The sequence below is a fragment of the Schistocerca piceifrons genome, chromosome 6 (genome assembly GCF_021461385.2).
Source record: "Schistocerca piceifrons isolate TAMUIC-IGC-003096 chromosome 6, iqSchPice1.1, whole genome shotgun sequence".
NCBI classification, from domain to species: Eukaryota; Metazoa; Arthropoda; class Insecta; order Orthoptera; family Acrididae; genus Schistocerca; species Schistocerca piceifrons.
Genome location: NC_060143.1, coordinates 136,335,460 through 136,355,827, shown reverse-complemented (window position 1 = coordinate 136,355,827; position 20,368 = coordinate 136,335,460).

Here is a 20,368-nt window from a genome sequence, read left to right as displayed (position 1 = left end):
GAAATTTGAAAGAGGAAGTACAGTTCAGGGATGTCGATTATTCTGACGCATATGTACTCAGAAGAGCAAATGAACAAAATGCATAATGTCTTTAAACCTGGTTAATAGATGGCCATCAGTAAAACTAATGGATCATGGAGTGCAGTCGAATTACTTCAGGTACTACTCATTAGATTAGGAAATGAGACCTGTAGTAGACTGTTCTGCTGTTTGGGCAGAAAAATGATTGGCTACAGCATCAGTAATTAACCTGTTTAATCTTAGGTATAAACAGCAGGCATATCTATCCCGCGGTCATTATACAGCTGTTGGGATATAACATTTGTAACTAAACGCTTAGTATACAGTACATCACAAAAGTATTCGACCACCCTCATTGTTCTTGAAATGTGAGTTCTCTTAGAACATTTGAGGCCCACGAGAACTAATTACCGGTTCATTCTGTAGTGTGTATATTGTCTGACAATGTACCACAAGCAGGCCGCTGTATAATATAGTTAACTACGTGCAATGCATATTTGCATTATAAAACACTTCCTTAGTCGGGGACATGTCGTATAGGCGGCAGTGGAGCTAGCTGTAGACCGATCGGACTCATTCTGTGCTGCTTTTCCGTGTTGTTAACACGCATGGTGCACATTACGATGGGGTGGAAAGGAAACAATACGTCATTTCAAAAGAGACAACTTGTTATTTTCCATGACGCTAAATGACGTTCCGAAAGACAGATTGCCGCATTGTTACAAACGAGTAAGAGTACTGTAGGTGACATTATACGAAGATTGACCGTCACGGTCGCAAGTTCGAATCCTGCCTCGGGCATGGATGTGTGTGATGTCCTTAGGTTAGTTAGGTTTAATTAGTTCTAAGTTCTAGGGGACTGATGACCTCAGATGTTAAGTCCCATAAGGCTCAGAGCCATTTGAACCATTTTTTATACGAAGATTCAACAGAGAACATAGGATTGAAGATAAACCAAAAACAGAGCGACCAAAAAAGCTGAGTAGAAGAGAGGAAACCGGAATAATAAGATAAATTAAAACAAATCCAAGGTTGTTAACAACGAAAATTGCTGCCGTAGTGCAGCTGGAATATGGGAAAGACGTGCACCCTGAAACAGTCCGACAAATTATCAGACGAGAGGGGTATACGGTTGAGTAAGCAGGAAGAAGCCTATGATAAATGAGAGGAATAGAAAGGAACGACTGGACTTCGAGAAGGAGCACTTAAATAAAAGTGTCAGTTGGTGGGACGAAGTAATTTTTGTCGATGAATGTCAAGTGCAGATATTCTCTTCAAACGAAAGACCTATGACTTGGGGAAAACCACGTGAACAATTTCAATCGAAGCATCTGTATCTCATAGTTAAACACGGTGGTGGAGCTGTCATGATTTGGGTTCCGTGTCGGCATCTGGGGTAGGCGAATTAGCAGTCATTGAAGGTACAGAGGACAGGCATAAGTATCTGAACACCCTACAAGAGAACTTATCGCAAAGTGCTACAAGTTTCGGGCATTCGAGGACGTTCAAATTTTATCAGGACAATGATCCGAAGCATAAAGCGAATATTGTGAGACTATGGACGCTATATAATTGCCCTAAGATTTTGGATACCCCCCCTCAGAGTCCAGACTTGAACCCAATGGAAAATCTTTGGAATGAATTGAAGCGAAAAGTACGACAAAAGTCGCTGACCCCAAAACAAGCTTTAAAGGAACGAATACTGGAAGAATGGCTACAAATAAGTCCTGATTATACGCAAAAGCTCGTTCACATCATGCCTAAACGCTTGCAACAAGTGATTAAGCAAAAAGGACTGCGTAAAAGGCATTAAAATGTACAAGCTTATGATTTTTTTTACTTGCCGCCTGAAAACTTTTGTGGTTGTGATAGTGGACATATTTCTTTATGTATTATTGTTTATGATGTTTGAGTTAAGTTTTCAAATAAGACAATGCTGCTCTGTTGTTTATTGCATAGTCCTATACCATTTGTGCCGACACTACTCCTGTAATATGTGATGACTGTATATAATGAAGTAAAAATAAAACATAAAACTAGTGGCCGAATACTTTTGTTAGTCACTGTATAAGCAACATAACAGGCAAAATTCAAGACACTTAATATAGGATCTGAAGGTTAATTAATAACCCCAAGAAATAACATACCTTACAGTCAAACACCACTGCGCTTTCCACAGTGTACGTAATAGTTATAGCCTTTTGTAAATAGCGCTTAGAAATATTAATCCGTAAATTAAACCGTAGCGAGCTGGGACTGCAAGACTCGAAGTAGTTCCGAGGCTTTTAGACCGTGCTGGTTCAGATAGCATTTCTCTCTCTCTCTTTTCTTATCTCTTTCCTATCATAGTATCTTCTTAAAATATGAATATTTTTGGTTTTTTTTTCTTTCAATTTCTAATGTATTTTTAATTTATTATTACTTCCATTGTAGGAGGGTAGGGTTGCCCAGAAAGTAATGCACCGCATTTTTTTTCTCAGCCGACAACAATGCAACGAATGCGCAACGTTAGGTATGTATTAGTTGAAGTCTCCTGAGTGAGCACGTCTAGTTTCCGTCACTTCCGACAGATAGCGTAGCTGCAGGACAGTTTCAAAATGGCGTCTGTAGGTGATGTACCTTACAAGCAACTTGCCATTTTGAATTTCTCACTGCAGAGAAAGAAACAGCGGGAAATATTCACAAACGTTTGTGCAAAGTCTATGGAGTATATGCTGTCAACAGAAGTACAGTTAGTCGCTGGGCACGTGGAGTGAGGTCATCAGAAGGCGGTTCGGCGGAGTTCCACGATTTGCAGCACTCCGGGAGACCATCTGCGGCTGTCACACCTGACATTTTGTAGCGAGATGATGTCATTCGCGAGGACAGCATTAAGACTCGGCAGTTGGCACTGCATCTGTAAATTAGCAAAGAAAGTGTGAATGCAATTATCCGCATTGTTGAATATTCAAAAGTGTGTGCAAGATGGGTTCCGCTTTGTCTAACGGTGGATCACAAACCGCACAGAAAAAACATTTGTCTTGGTTTGTTGCAGCGTTTTGAACCTGAGGGGGAGACTCTCTTGTCCCGGGTTGTGACAGGTGATAAAACCTGGGATTACCAATTTCAGCCCGAAACAAAACGACAGTCGATGGAATGGCGTCATTCCCACTCCCCACACAAAAAATTCGAAGCAACTACTTCCGCCCGTAAAGTCATGAATACAGTGTTCTGGGACTGTGAAGTTTTGATTCTCATTGATGTGATATCAAGAGGCGGTATCATTAATTCAGAAGAATATGTCAATACATTAACAAAACTCAAGACGCGCTTCCGGCTACATCGGCGCCACAGCAACCCAGATAATCGCAAAACAGGGTTGGACAGTGTTACCCCATCCACTCTACAGCCCTGACCTCTCCCCCTCGAACTTGCACCTGTTTGGGCCATTAAAGGATGCCGTTCGTGGAAGATATTTTGCCACCACGACAAGGATTGGAACCGACAAGGCACACACCCTTGTTTCACGCTGGAGGAAGGCCATAGAACGGGATGGAGATTACGTGAAAAAATAGCGGGCGTAGATAAAACACCATTCTTTCGTGTGTGTAAACCTCATTATGTTCAATAAAGAATTGCTGAAAAAAATAAAACGGTGCATTACTTTCTGTGCAACCCTCGAAATTGCTGAAAATAATTATTGCTGTTAGTAATACGGAATACGTTTTGTAATCTACATGAAAAGCTGTAAAATGTACGTCCTGTTACAAAATGTAACGAAACAGGTGTCTAAATGAGCAATAAATCAAATCAGTAATGATGTTATAATATGAACACTGACTATAGTGAGATGACTTTTTTTTCGAAAATTCAACTTTTCTAAAAGCATTTGTATGAAACGTAACGTTGTATAGGAATGGAAAGCTAATGAATAAGAGCATAGACGATAGAACAGAAGATTTAACATGTGGTGCAACAGAAGATTGCTGAAGATTAGATGAGTAATCGTTTAACTAAAGAAGTTATTCTCAATGGAATCGAGGACAAGTGACATTTTATGCTAACTTAACTAACAGAAGAGATAAGCTGATAGGATGAATACCGAGGCATCGAGAAGCACTCTGAACTGCGTCAGCCAAACGTTGGGCTGATACTTTCCATGTTTCTCTTCTGTTGTGCAGATTTATAGAGGCCCGTATGATGGTGTCATCGGTGATGGTAATAACTGTGAAGATCACGCCAGTACTACCAATCTCACTTTCGTAGATAACTGTTCAGTTGCATGTTCTTGATTTAACACGTTCGGTGTCCACTCCATGCCAGGCGTGGTAGCTCGGGGAAAGGCGGACTGCCGACACTGCGCCTAGCGTGTTCTGACTACCGGCGCCTTCTAGTCTGCAGGATGTTTTGTTTGCTGTGCGGGTCGGATTTGCCTCACTTCTTGGCGGGGCACTCTGCCGGGAACGTCGGTTGCGATTTAGATGTTGGTTTATCTTTATACCATTCTGTGGTCAAAATTGTGCAGGTAAGTACATTTGTTTTCAATTTATCTATCTATAAAATATACATGTAAACATGGAAGCCCAATTCCCCAAACAATCTCAAGATAAACCGACAACCTCCAAAATATTACCATAATTTCAAGAACGTCCTCATGTCACTGTATTATCGCATAGCCTCTCACATTGATATAACTCCAAAATTTTCTCAAAATCAGTATCCTTACACTCTCGGATAAATCAGAACGTTATAAGCATTAAAATACGTTGCCTCAATCATTATCGAGATGGACAATAAAAATTCACCGTACCACCAAGGAACTAACTAAGTGTAGTTGTTCAGCATTACGTCATACCAGTACAATTTAGTATGTGGTATTGACTGTTAAATAATAAGTCGGTTATTGATGGTTAAATTTTGTAAGCTTTTACAGTAATGCTGGATAATATCAGTGTAACACCATTTGGAAATATAGTACAACAACCATGTCCGACTGGCCAAAACTTCTGTAATTTCATCTGAACAAGTTTAGAGGCCGAATTACATTTGTATGGCTCTGAGCACTATGGGACTTAACTTCTAAGGTCATCATCCCCTAGAACTTAGAACTACTTAAACCTAACTAACCTAAGGACGTCACACACATCCATGCCCGAGGCAGGATTCGAACCTGCGACCGTAGCGGTCGCGTGGTTCCAGACTGTAGCGCCTAGAACCGCACGGCCACCCCAGCCTGCTACATTTGTATGAAAAACATAAAATTATCAGAGTTATACAAATAACCTGCTATATATGGTCTAAGCAGGCTGATAAAACTTATTTAAATGAACTAGGATGGAATCAATTACCCATAACACAAGCCACGCCAGCAGGAAACAAACTTCATAGAAGAATGTTCCTTAGCTCACATGCACAATAAAATAGAACGACTCCAGTGGCTCGTACTAGTGTGGTAAATAAAACCTCATGGACCTACGTAGATTATCAAATTAATTGGAACCATAATTATCTGAAGGTCAGAATCACAAAACCAGCGTTCACTCTAAATTGCCTTAAGTACATCCAAATGGCAATGTTTGGTAAGCAAGGTTTTTCCAGTATGATATAACTGCGCACCTTTGAGTATACTGCAGCATTAAATGGGTAACTGTAAGCCTTAATAGTTAGAAACACATCCAGCATCCACATTAGAGCGAACGTTATCTTTAGGACAATTTGGGTAAGCGTCACCCGGAATTTATGATAACGGTTAGTACAAAACACAATTTGTTACTACAGGCCACAACAGTCTGTGCTCTACTTGAAGCTGAAATTCAAGTTAGCTACAGTATAATTATTCTCCTCAGCTGATCAACACAACAAGCTGTACTGCACCTGAGCTCCAAGCAGACTTATACTACGATGTTACCCCAGCGGTAAGCAGAAAGGCGGGACTAACTCAGATTTTTCTGCCTTTAACTTCGAACATCAAAATGCCTCAGCTATTCTTAATTCTACATGAGAACAGGAACGACGAGCCAGCCAAGTATGACCGCCAGGAACTAAGGCCACTACACGTGTCACCGCAGAACGATACACAAAATTTCAACCACGACCTTTAACTTCCCAACGGCTGTCTCTCTCTCTCCCTCTGCCAATTCTTCCTGGTTCCGCTCCTCCAGGCCACTCGTAAGCCCTCGCTGCAACAAAGATCTTCTGAACTGCTGTTATATCGATACCGAGGAAACCATCAATGTACCCGCACGGCACAGCACCATCAGGGGTGTGTACATGATTAGAGTTGCAATTCTCTGTGACGGGTGGAGTGGCCACAATAGTCATTAGTGTTGCACGTGTTTACTTTTGTTACCAGAGCTGGAAGGTTTTGTATATATGACGTGAACAGCATCAGAAGTTAATTGATCAGTGTGAAGGATACGTAAATGCCAGGAACTCGTGCGAGGCAGCTTTATCACCTTATTTTGGTCTCCATTTTGTCCACTGGTCGAATCGTGCAATATCCAGATTTGTGGCGCCTTTCGATGTGACAGTGGTCCAATGTTGGACTACGTGGGAACGTCAGGGCAGACGACCATTTTTGACCACTACAAGGGAGGATCGCTGCATTGTGCACCGAACACATTGTAACCCGTATACATTGGCGCCTGCCATCCCAGAACTAGTAATGAAAAATTCTCACACCATTGGTCGGAGGCTAGCAACTACCTGGCTCGGCAATTACCGTAGCATGCGTGGGCTGCAGTTAACAACAGTACACATACGGCTGCGTTCGGGATGGTGCCCTAAGCGGGAAGCGTCAACTGCTGATGAATACCGTCGGATTATTTTCAGCCACTAATCACGGTTCCGCATCCCAGATGACCACCATAGTCGAGTAACGCGGCGACCTGTGGAGAATTCACTCTCTTCCAATGTTCGGTGAGCCACAGTGGTGTTATTCTTGGCGTCATAGTGTGGGGAGCCAAGGGCTATAATTTCAGGTCACAGTTGTTACTGTTTGAGGGACCTCTGACCTTCACAATCGTACGTGTTGGACATCGAGCGTCCTTACGTTTATCTCCCATGTGGCTGTATAGTGGTGCAATTTTCCATCAGGACTAAGCTCGCCCATCCACGGCACGAATCTCTATGAACAGTCTACGTGCTGTTGAGGCAACTACATTCCTAGATCTTCCCTTGATACAGCGCGTCTGAGACTCTCTCCGACTCCAGCTCAGTGCCAAAGCTGTGTCAAGGACCAGTTACAACGATCGTGGACCAGCTTCCCACGGCAGAGAATACAACATCTGTATGACACGAACCGAACCAGTGTATGCATACAGGCCAGAGATTGTGCAACGGGACAGTGAGAAATCGGGCACACACTTCCAAAATCTTTGTGAAGTTTGGCGCTTTTTAGTAATCACTGAGCTAACTTTGCAAAAAGAGACATAATGTCTGATGGGATAACCGCAATCACTAGTTTTTCCAATGTTACTTATAATCCGTCTTGATTGCAAAAAATGCTTATTCAAATGACCGGTTTCGGTTCCTCTAGAACCATCTTCAGATCTGCAATTTCGGTTACAGGAGTAACCTGTACATAGACAGCAACCTTCACATGCTGCGTCACATGCTGTGAAGGTTGCTGTCTATGTACAGGTTACTCCCGTAACCGAAATTGCAGATCTGAAGATGGTTCTAGAGGAACCGAAACCGGTCATTTGAATAAACATTTTTTGTAATCAAGACGGATTACAAATAGCACTGAGATAACACCTCACAGCTTCCCACACCTTCATATCGTTTCCTCTTCCCTTTCTGTGTACTTCATTCCTTTTTTTCAGGCAGCGTATTACTTTACGTGCGCTACTTTTCGATCACACTGAACAATATGGCTACGCACGTGACAGGGATCTGCAGTTACGCCCGTTAAGTTATACGCTCCAAGCTGGATTTCTCCGTCCAATTAATAAAGAGTACTCTGTGCAACATGTACTAACACAAAAATAACAAAAATTAATTGATATCGACTGCGTCTTCGTCCCAGCCCCTGAACGTTTTACTTTGGACTCATATACTCTGGCCGAGAAATCTGTCGGATGAAGTATTTTGATGTAAGATTCTGATACAAGCACGACGGGTTGCTGTCGCAACAACACATATCTGAAGATGATCCATAAAGGCCGAAACTAGTCACATTGCTAAAAAAAAAAACTGCGGCTGAAAAGTAAACGAAAAGTTAAAACTGTTATCAAGATCAGTTTGATCGTGCTAACGGCAAATTTATAAAAACTCAAAGCAGTTTATCTCTTGATAAGGGCTACTGGAATCGTTTCGTAGTGGCAGACCCAGCTAAATCTGCACACGCGGAAGGCCCTGCTCGCGCTTTGTTTTCTCACGAAGTTTGTCCCGCTGCCTTCACAATGGCCGTGGCAGGTCTGCAAACCTCAAAGCGGACCGGCGATATGCTGGAGTATTGGAATAGCGGCGGCCTCTTTGATCTGGCGACACTCCTTGCCACGCGTGGCTGCATACCTGTGCAGCCGCTTAGCGGCCTCCGCTTTCCTCGCGTGTTGTCCGTGCCGATGCAACAGCGCCTGATAATCCCGCCGTTCGTGAACAGCGCGCGGACGGACTCACCGCCACGAGCAACGTCAGCAGCAGGCGTATCCCAGAGAACGGCCTCAAGTTGAAACTACAGTAGAACTACCGTGTGGACTTGCGTATTCGTCTTTGTTGTGGAGTACTGGTGCAAGCGACAGAGCGGTCTTATTACTTGTGATATGCGCCGACCTGTTTGGAGAAGTATGAGGGCTCTTCGGAAAGTAAGTGCCGATATTTTATTAAAAAGATGTCTATTACGTTTACAGGCTGTTTTTTTAATACACAAAGCAACAACTCTCGGCTATTTTGAAACATAACTAGCTTTTCACCTGCGGCTTCGTCACATACGCGTGTATCACATATGCTGCACACATCTCCTTCGCCATTTTCCCTCTTTCTGTCCATCTCCTCCCCACTGCTCTCATCGTCCATCCCCTACAACCTCCTGTCTAAGTCCATTTACTCCTCACCCTCTTTTCTCTCTTCCTCGCTCTCCGTTCATCCTCCCCTCTGTCCATCGCCTCCTCACATGTCCATCTCCTCCTTCCCACTTTCTCTGCCAGTCTTCCCCTTCCTTGTCTCTCTGTCCATCTCCCCCTCTCTTTGCCTATCACTTCCTCCCCTCTCTCTCGTCCACCTTCTATATCATCCAGTTTTTAGCCCTCCCTCCCCTCCCCCCTCCCCCCCACACTTGGCTAACGCATGGCTATCTTCTCCGGCCTGAGGCCCCACCATGTTGTCGCTGCGGTTCACGTTTAACAGTGGCTCACCTTTTGGTGGACTGTCCACATCTTGCCGCTCTACGACGGAATTTTAATCTCCCTGACTCTGTTCCTTCTATTTTAGGAGACGATGCCTCCACGGCTATCTTGGTTTTACATTTTCTATTTGACGCTGGTTTTTATTCTTCAGTTTAAGTTTTATTTCCTGTCTTTTGTCTCCCAGTGCTTTCTAGCCTAGTCCTTTTAGGTTAGAGATTTTAATGTGTTGCAGAGTGGCTGGCTCCTCCTTTTCTATCAGGCAGCCCAGGTCATCTGCTCTACTGTTGTCCCTCGTGTGTTCAGCTGTGTGTTTTTTCTTTTTGTCCCTCTCGAACTCCTGTGGTGCCGTTTGTATATTTTTCATTTTATCCCATGGCCTTAGTTCAATGGAACAAGGGACCGATGACCACGTAGTTTGGTCCCTTTAAACTTCAAACCAACCAACCAGCCCCTACCCCCAGCCCAACTGGGGGAGGGGTGGGTTGTTGTTCTTAACACCACAGAGCTTATCTACAGCACAAAAAGCACTTGTGTATCTAGTTTAGTCGAAACGTTCCAATAGCTTAAGAGGAGATGGACATACGTACATGCATTTTTGTATACTTATAGATGGTCTCCTACATCAAAGCACTTGCAATGTCGCTCCTACATTAAGGCACTTGTCATATCGGGGAAAGAGTTTTTTTACGATTAATATCCTTGGTTTAGAACCAGGCTTTGAAATTCTTCTTTAACGCGTCATCATATTCAAACCACGGTGATCATAGCCATTCTTTCATCTGGTGAAATAGGTGAAAACTATTGATTGACAAATTAGGACTGTACGGGAGATGTTCAAATAATACCCAGTTGAAAATAATTGAGCAGCGTCCGTGGCATAACATTATTGTGCACAAAATCTATGCCAGAACTCAACATCCCACGCCTTTTGTTCTGGACGGCTCTTCCTTACTTAGGGTCTCACAGCAAACTTTCGGAGTTCATTCATCTTTCTATAAAATCAGGAAGGAGTAACCAAGGGACATTCCTGGGCAAGAGTATTCTACTAGTATCTAACATAGGCCTTAATTTGAGGAAGAAATTTCTGAGAACGTACGTTTCGAACGCAGCATTGTATGGTAGTGGAACATGAACTGTGGTAATACCGGAACAGAAGCATTTGAGATGTGGCGCTACAGACGAATGTTGCAAATTTGGTGGACTGATAAGATAAGGCTTGAGGAGCTTCTGCACAGAACCGGAGAGGAGAGGAAAGGAATACGTGGAAAATACCGACGGGTAGGATGACGGGACATCCCTTAAGACATGGGGGAATGACTTACATGGTACTAGAGGGAGCTTTTTTGAAGGCAAAAACTGTAGAAGGCAGAGAGTGGAAGATATCCAGCAAATAACTGAGGACGTAGGTTGCAAGTGCTACTCTGAGATAAAGAGGAATTCTTGGCGGGCCGCATCAAACCAGTCAGAAGACTGACGACTCCAGAAAATGCTGAGGTGATAGAGACGCATTGTGGTAGTTTCTTCGCATCGATTTCCATCTGAGAACGATAAACAATTCATACCTCATTAGATACATCGACCGCCTGTGCCTGCATAGTTCACTGAAGCAAATGCATAATCAGTCATCAGCAGACTAAAGTTACTCGAAAATTCCTCAGCAACAGTAACTGCTCACATTAATCGAAACAATACTATGAATCAAAAGGCATCAGTTCAGCCCTTCTCGCGAAGTTGAGAAATGGTATGGTGACCGCGGTTTCTTTATCCGAAGCTATGATTTGGGGCGGCTACACACATTCGGACTGATCATGTTAAGCAGTGACGGACCCAGTGATTCTGATAATAACTGTGGTTATTCTTAACTAATCAGATCAGAAAAAACTTACAAAATTCCATTACACGATAGGACACTTTTTGGTGAAATATTTTTTGGATTTCAGTTACCTGGTAATGAGTAGTCTGACAATATTATCAGAAATCTTTCACTAAACATTGCCATAACACCAAACTGAAAGTTAGATCACGGAATAACATCTGGAGGAAGCTCACATCCATCGCCTGGGGAGCAAGTCGTCCTATCCTGAGAATTTCGGCTCTTGCTTTGTGTATGTGTCCGCTGCAGAGTATGCTTCACCTGTGTGGGGTGCATCCACTCACACCAAACAGGTTGATATTAAATCAATGAGACCGTTCGAATCTTTTCGGGATGTATGAAGCCAACTCCAGTCGATAAAATCCATCCCACCCGATTGTTGGAATAGCTCCCCCCCCCCCCCCCCCCCCCAGCAGAAGCGCTGTTACTGCTGATGTAGAGAGGGCTAAGCAAACGTATGATCCCCACCATCCACAGCATGATCATCAGGCTGTAGTCCGTCACTGAAGTCGAGAAAAAGCTTCATCGCCAGGACTCAACCACTAGAGGGAACACCAGAGTCTAACCGCAACACAAGGTGGAACAGAAAGCCACCATCTGATATCCCTGTAAAGGAAACGACTTGCCCTACCCTATTTGGAGTTCGATCAATCGTCTTAGGGTGGGCGTTCCTCTTTGAAAGACCAACATGCGAAAATGGGGCCTTCTTCCAGCCTATGGAGATACATCCTGTGAGCGCGGAACAAGATCCGGCCCACCTGCTAATTTGTCCTCAACTTGAACAACCCTACACAACACAGGACTTGATCGAGGAAAACACTAAGACCATCGGGGTTGCTACCTTCTGAAAATGCTAACCGGACACGGAAATGAATGAATGAATGATCATAAGTTGCCTCAAAATGGCTATTGGGGCTGTAACGCCGGGAATGCATATCCTCCTATTTCCATCTATTGTACTATAAATTTTTTCCTTATTTTGTTACCTGAAGATATGACATTTCTGCGTCTTTATATATTGTGATTGTTTTACTATTTGTGTATAAATATATATTTATGCATTTATGTCGATGTACAATTGGTTTGTTTTGTAAATACCATTTGTATTTTTACGCTGGGTCTTGCCTAGGGAAAAATATGCTATCGAACGATTACATCGACAGGTCGTGTGGAGAACCAAAGTGTGTAGTATCTTGGGTAGTGTTAACTCTGCCGCGTGGAGTGCGGGCAGAGCGGATTCTGGCTGGAGTAGGGCGGTGGAGCAGGTGTGTTGTGTGGCGCTTCCGCGAGTTGCCGCGCTTTCGGGGTTTGGCAGCATGTAATTGCGCCCGACTTGCTATGATAGTTTCTGACACGGTGTCGCGGACGGGAATCATTAGCTGGCGCACATCAAGAGCCCGTTTCACCTGGTGACCGTGTCGAGAAGAAGGCGCGCCAACACCTAGCTTCTGCAACAGCGACGGCGGACAATGAGTGACTGTCGCCACCTCCTCGATCGACGGCTTCAAACCTTCAATCAACCAACAAGGAAGACTGGAAGCACGTAAAGTTTTAGAACTGTATGGCAGACCTCAGCTTTTCAAACTGTTTCAAAATTACAGCAACGTAGCATGAACCTTTATTGCTCATTGTCCCAATTGCATTACCAAGCAGGGTCCCTTCCTTTTCCGGAATGAACCCGAGTATCGTTGAAATTCAAACGCCAGCATTAAAATAATATCATTCGATTTCATTGCTTTAATTTCAAAATTCAGTTAAGGTATTCATAGCTGGCTACAATATTTAGATTACACAAACAGAAATTAAGAGTGCGAGTTTTGTTACCATATTTTAGCTTACCTGTGACTGCAGCTGAGCTTGGTACGTACTAAATATTACTATTGTTAATTGTTCAGAATCGTTTAACTCAAGTTCAATGTTAAATCTCTTCTTTCTAAATTGCGTAGATTGAAGTAGCTTTTGAAATAATTGTTGAGGTAGCCCAAGACTAACCTTATTTTATTGAATTTCGTAGTACTTCAGAAACAAAGTTTACTATTAATTTCAGTCACTAAATTAACTTTCAATTTTCCGGTTTTATTAATTCTTTTGCTAAACTAAGTCAGAGTGTAGCGAAATTTATTACTTCTGAGAAACATTAAGTTTTCACACAACACGTGTCAACCTTCAGTTGCCACGCTTTTAGTGCTAAATATATGTGCATTAATCTTTCATTTTCAGTTATTATCTCAAATATCTAATTAACGCCAATTAATTGTTAACGTAACGACCGCACATTTACTTTGTTTATTAACTTTACCCCTTTTCAAAATTACTTTCCACCAATTTCATTTGCATTTTTCCTTTCATTTAGATGTAACCCTTTCCTCCCTCTTTACCGGCAAATTAACTTCGGTGACGATTGCTTTTCCCAAATTTCCTTTAGGTGCACGCGGTCACTGAACACCACCTGTCGTATGATGTTTGGATTCCTGTTACACTGACCCAGAGCCCATCTTCAAACTGCACCAGCCTATCAGGGTCATCCTCTGAGAGATGATGTTGCAACTGTAACTCGCACGGCTGCCATTACTTTGTGTTCAACACACACCGGACTGAACGCTGACTGATACCGGATATTGTTGATAATCGGTGCGTTCTGCGATGGCGACCTCCTTTCACTAACGACGCCACAATTGCTTTTGCCGTCTCCTAGTCAGTGTTTGTCATTGGAAGTCCACTGCGTGGCTGGTCCACCACAGAACCAGCTGCACGAAATTTGTCCACTAACTTGGATACTGTCGTATGTGAAATGCTATTTCTCTCACGATGACGGGCATTAAAGTCAGCAGGAATCACTCTGTTACTTCGTCCACTACTCATTAACACAATTTCAATGCGTTCGTGCTGTGTAAGTGCCATTGTTGATCTACAGCAACAGCAAACAGGGTTGAACATCTCCTTGAAATGCCAGACTGTAACCGGTCATAGCTGCTACAGAAATAAAAATATCTTAGAACAGACTTCACATGTATATTCCTCAGAAACAGGCAGTTCAAACTATTTACTTAAGTAATGCACTCTCTTTTAGTGTCTCAGAATATAGGTATATTGAAGTCACTATTGATATCTTCCCAAATGGTCAAAGTCTTCTCAACAGAACACTTCTGCATCAGCTTTAAAACTTGGGAAAACTATATTGAAATAAAAATTCATACAACTAGGTTCACTAGGGTTAAACGCCATTATGTAGGATGCCCCAGGAGGGCATCTTCGATGCTGTGAGACAAATCTATTCTCCTGTTGGCTCTTTGCTGTTCACGATTTGGAAGGATGTGTTAGTAAAACTGACAAATAAACGTGGGCTCTAAAATGCATACCTTAAGTCTTACGAGTACTTGTTCAGTAGAAGAGATTTACGAGGGTTGGAACTTAAATAGTGGCAACTATTTATTCACAACCGATACAAAAGAGTTACATGTTTGCACCTGTTACTGTCCTTCAAATTAGTCACCAGCGTTGTGTAGAACCCATTGCCAACAATGCGCAAGGCGTAGTATATCATTAGCAGAGCCTGTTCTGTTGATGGTGCGAATGGAGCGATCGAAAGCTATGGTGATTCTCGTGTACGACTGTGATGATGTTATCATAACGCATTACGTTCCTCCACAGCAGACCGTCAATGCACAGTATTACTGTTCGTTTTTGGAGCATCACCTGCGACCAGCTTTGCGAAAGAAGCGGCGACACTTTCTGCGCACCCACCCATCATTTTGCACGACAGTGCGCGGGCGCATACAGCGCAAGCTGTGGCTGCTATATTCGGTCGATGGGAATGGGAGGTACTGTACTATCCACCAAACTCCCCGAACTTAAGTCCATGTGACTTTATTTTGATTCCGAAGATGAAGGAACCACTTCGTGACATTCGCTTCAGAACTGTTCCAAAGATTCGACAGGCAGCAGACCGCTCCATTCGCACCATCAACAGAATAGGCTCCGCTAACGGTACACTACGCCTTCCACATCGCTGGAACGGGTTCTACACAACGCTGGTGACTACTTTGAAGGATAGTAACAGGTGAAAACATGTAACTCTTTTGTATCGGTTACGAATAAATAGTTGCCACTATTTAAGTTCCAACCCACGTGTTTTACAGTAGCATCGATGAACAGGTGCTCATAGTTTCTACGGTATGTGTTCTGGAACCCATAATCACAAGACGTTTTTGTTTTGAATAGCCGGCCGGAGTGGCCGAACGGTTCTAGGCGCTATAGTCTGGAACCGCGCGACCGGCACGGTCGCAGATTTGAATCCTGCCTCGGGCCTGGATGTGTTTGATGTCCTTAGGTTAGTTAGTTTTAAGTAGTTCTAAGTTCTAGCAGTCTGGCTAGAAAGACAACGATGGCTGCAGCTATACCGGGAAGCGAAAGACAATTTTCATAAACATTTACGTGAAGTAAGATCTAAAATCTGGGAACACTTCGTTCTAAACCAACTTGCTTTAGACCCTTGGGGAGTTCCCTATAAGCTTGTCCGGGAAAAAATCCGTTCTCCGATGGAGCTCTCAACCGTCAGGCGTGGGGATGGGATGACGGAGTCCTGGCAGGAAACTGCTGAGGTCCTTCTCCAGTCCCTGCTGCCTGATGACACAGCAGATGGAGAGACAAATGAACAACGGCAGCTGCGAGAAACCTATAGCAGCAATGCATATGGAAATGATACGGCAGTCTACCCATTCTCTGAAGAGGAGGTAGCTGCCCACATAAAATCCCTGAAGAGAGGGAAAGCTCCCGGGCCAGATGGCATTGTGGCGGAGGTGGTGCAATTTCTGGCCCCCCAGATAGTCGCCCCTCTAACTCACCTATACAATGAATGTCTCAGGCAGCAAAAGTTCCCTCGAATTTGGAAGAGGGCAAATGTAGTAATCATTAAGAAAGGAGCTGACAAAGACCCAGCAGAAACAAAATCCTACAGACCAATCTGCCTGCTTGATCTGCTTGGGAAGGTTCTGGAGAGACTGCTGGCTGACAGACTGGCTGCGCACCGAGTGCTGTGCGGGGTGAGCAGCAGGCAGTTCGGCTTCAGGCCTGGGCGATCGGCATCTGATGCAATCGCCCTGGCGGCTGAGGTCTGTGGCTCTACACCATACAAGTACGTGGTCGGCATCATGGTGGACATAAGTGGCGCCTTCGACAACCTGTGGTGGCCTTCGCTCTTCTCCTGTTTACGGGAGAAGGAGTGTCCAGGGCCGCTATATGGGTGTCTGAGGAGCTATTGCGAGGATCGGGAGGTCTGGCTATCATCCCCCAGCACAAGGGTAAGAAAAACAATCACTAAGGGATGTCCCCAGGGCTCCGTACTAAGTCCCCTGTTCTGGGACATCCACATGGAACCTTTACTAGACAAATTACAGCAAAGTGACGAAGTGCTGGAGGTGATAGCCTACGCCGATGACCTCCTCCTACTGGTCGGCGGCCGAAGCCGAGAAGACATAGAGCCTAAGATAGAGCGAGCAATAGAAATACTTCAACTGTGGTGCCGGAACACTAAGATGAAGATTTCACCAGCTAAGTCCACATAACTCCTTCTAAAGGGACAACTAGTTCGAAATCCAACTGTCAGGATAGAGGGCTCACCAGTTCTCAGGCGACGTGAGACTCGATATCTCGGCATCATCATTGATGAAAGGTGGTCATTTGGCAGGCACATTGAAACTGTAACACAAAGAGCTTTACAAGTACTCAACAACCTCATCTCCATTGGACACAAACGCTTCCCTCTCCCACCACATCTCATCCAACTATATCATAATAGCATACTCACCTCCATAGTCGGTTACGGCTCGGGAATCTGGGCACACATGCTCACGAGGGTGGTGCCCGCCATGACAGTGAGAAGAGTGCAAAGAAACATGATTATGAGATCAGTGGGGGCATACAGGACTACACCGGGAGGAGCCCTGATAGTCATAATGGGACTCTGCCCCTTAGATATCAAAATTCGGGAGCAGGCCGCTTGGTACTGGGCAAAAAAGGGGAACTTAGAGAAAATAGAGGAAATTCTGGGAAGCAGGACTGAGAATAAAGTTGAGATTAGGTTAAGAGGGGATCAGCTGTGGCAACTTTCATGGGAATGCGAAGAAACAGGGCGCAGAACTTTTGACTTCTTACCAGATGTCAGGGAAAGAATGGGAATGTCATATTTTGAACCAACCAGGGGACTGATTCACTTTCTCACTGGACATGGACCCTATTCGACATACTTATGTCGATTCGGGAAAAAGGCGACACCCGCGTGTGACTGTGGTGTCCCGGAGGGTACTCCTGACCATGTAGTCTACGAGTGCCCCCTTTTCAATGACGTGGCCTCAGTGTTACGAGACCAACTACCCCACAATGACACGTACAGACTGCTGAGACAACGCGACACCTTTCAGATTATTAACGAACTGGCTAACGCGGTATCACAGAAAGTCTTAAAGGACTACCTGAGAGAACCAAATTAGCACCTATTAGAGTCCCACTTAAATACCGATAAAGTCTAGTACCCTATTCCCAAACCGCCTGGGCGCGGAAAGGCTGACTTCTTCAGTCTAAAATCCGCCGCGCCTCGGGATTAGGGAGAGTGGGGTGCAGTTTACACCGATCCAGACAACGCACCTAATTTGACCTTAGGATAAGTTTAGTTGTAGGACCTAGTTTATAGATACTATTCTTAGGAACCTGCAGCGACCAACACCATGGCCTGCCCAATGTCAGGGGCACGCTCATTGGGGTTAGCTCAACGAGCAAGGCCCTATAGTAGGTTTATATTTTCAGCTGACACATTTGTAACGCTGCAGGTTTTAGTGACTAGTCTATAGTTAGTTAGGTTACCACTTAGTACTTAAATAACATACTACTTTGCCCATTGTAGTTCCCATATAGTTTTGCCTACTAACTGGTTAATAAATCATACTTAGAATAGCTGCAACTTGTATAAATGCATAAGTATTTACGGCCCACTAATCACATAAGGTAGTGGGCTAGATTGTATAATTAATAAGCTTTTGGAAATAAAGAAATTAAAAAAAAAATGTTCTAGGGGACTGATGACCTCAGAAGTTAAGTCCCATAGTGCTCAGAGCCATTTGAACCATTTTTGTTTCGAATGATCATTCCTGTCATATCCCTGAATACTCATCATTCCTCCTGTATTCATGCATGCAGAGAAAGACCAACTATCTACAAACATGAATTGAGTAAAGATGATTAACTGCCAGCATCGTCAGTTTACTCTGCTCTCTCCCACCTTGCCAATCACATACTATTCCACCGATGATTACAAGCAAACATCTACTTCCTTGATCATTTCTTTACGAAGTGAGCGACGTTATGTTAACATAACGCATTACGTTCCTCCACCGCAGACCGTCAATGCACAGTATTACTGTTCGTTTTTGGAGCATCACCTGCGACCAGCTTTGCGAAAGAAGCGGCGACACTTTCTGCGCACCCACCTACCATTTTATGCGTTATCATAACGCATTACGTTCCTCCACAGCAGTAAGAAACTTGTACGTGTTGAAGTTGTTTTGGCTAGTGCCCATCCTGTTTCTGTACGATAATATTGTTCTCATGGTATTTTCGCGCTCGGATCGCTCGATTGCAGAGTAGGACAGACGCCCCGTTACGCCGCCATCAGCCTCGTCTGGACGGTGCATGGGATAGGTCGCTTGGAGCGCCGAACGCGGTGTAGCCGTTTTCGGCCAGCCTGTGGCGTTCGAAAACGTCTAGAAATGAGTTTATGAGTGTGTGTCTGGCCGAGAATCGGACCTGGGACCTTCCCCTTCGCGGTATCTCCAGACACGACTCATTTCTTTCCTTCACAGTTTACCAGTACCTCTGCCCCACTTCCATCACTTTACAGGAGCATTCCTGCGTACATTTTTGGACTATCACTCGTGGAAGAAGGGAGACTGCTACAGGCGAAGCGTTTGAGTCTTATTCCTGCGTACGGTTTTAATCTGCCAGAAAGTTTCAAAAACTATTGAAAAGTGAAGTAATACTAATTATTCATTCGGGAAACATCTGGATTTGACCCCGCGTTGCGTAATGAATCGTAGGCTTTTCTCGGAGCTGTACTGGTGGCATGCATTCGGCTCCTCCCATGTTTGATATCAGGCGGTCTGAGTAGGCATCCTCTACACCCAACTCTTACACAGGAACAGTAAGAAACTTGTCTCCTTTACGTTTCCTTAGCTTTGAGCACTAATCCGTGATGCCGTCACCTTTGTCTTTGTGGTAGCATTTGTGCCTAATGGAAGCGCTCTGAATTCCTTACCGGTTATTGATGTACCAGCATTTTACATTTGCAGTGGCTTATCTTGCGCGTACATTAATCTGTGATCTTGCAATGTTAATTACTTAAATATGTTATCTACACAAATGTATCTCATAAATTTCATTACTCTACGTTTATTACGTTTTGGTGTTACATTGTTTTTCGGATAGTGTATATCGAGTAGCCTGCCTTAACTGCCTCACCCTGTACACGAGGGCTATTCATAAACTGACCTCGGATTAGCTATTTAAAAAAAGAAGAAAAAGAGGTCGATTTTATATATAGTTTGTATTTACGTGTTGAGACGTCCACGTAGTCGCCACCCCAATTCAAATATTTGTCGTACTGTGACACCAGCTTATTTATCCCTTCATCGAAGACTGATGCCGCCTGGTGCTTTCAGGCAGTCGCTGACGGCGTCCTTGAGCTCATCATCGGTCGTGGAGTGCTGAGTAGCCAGCTGTATCTTCAGCGAGCGAGGTGCGAGGTGGTTAGCACACTGGGCTCGCATGCGGGAGGACGACTGTTTAGACCCGCGTCCGGACATCGTGATTTAGGTTTTCCGTGTTTTCCCTAAATCGCTTCAGGCAAATGCCGGGAAGGTTCCTCTGAAACTGCGCGGCCGACTTCCTTCTCCATCCTTCCCTCATCCGATGGGACCAATGACCTCCCTGTTTGGTCCCCTGCCCCCGCCCACCAATCAACCAGCCAACCAGCCATTCAGCTTCAGTTTCGGACTATAAGAAGAATGCTACAAAATCTCCCAACCAAAAACTGTGAGTTTTTCCTTCATTCGATTCGTAGTATGGCGTTACGCACTGTCGGAAGGCGAATGACTCTTTC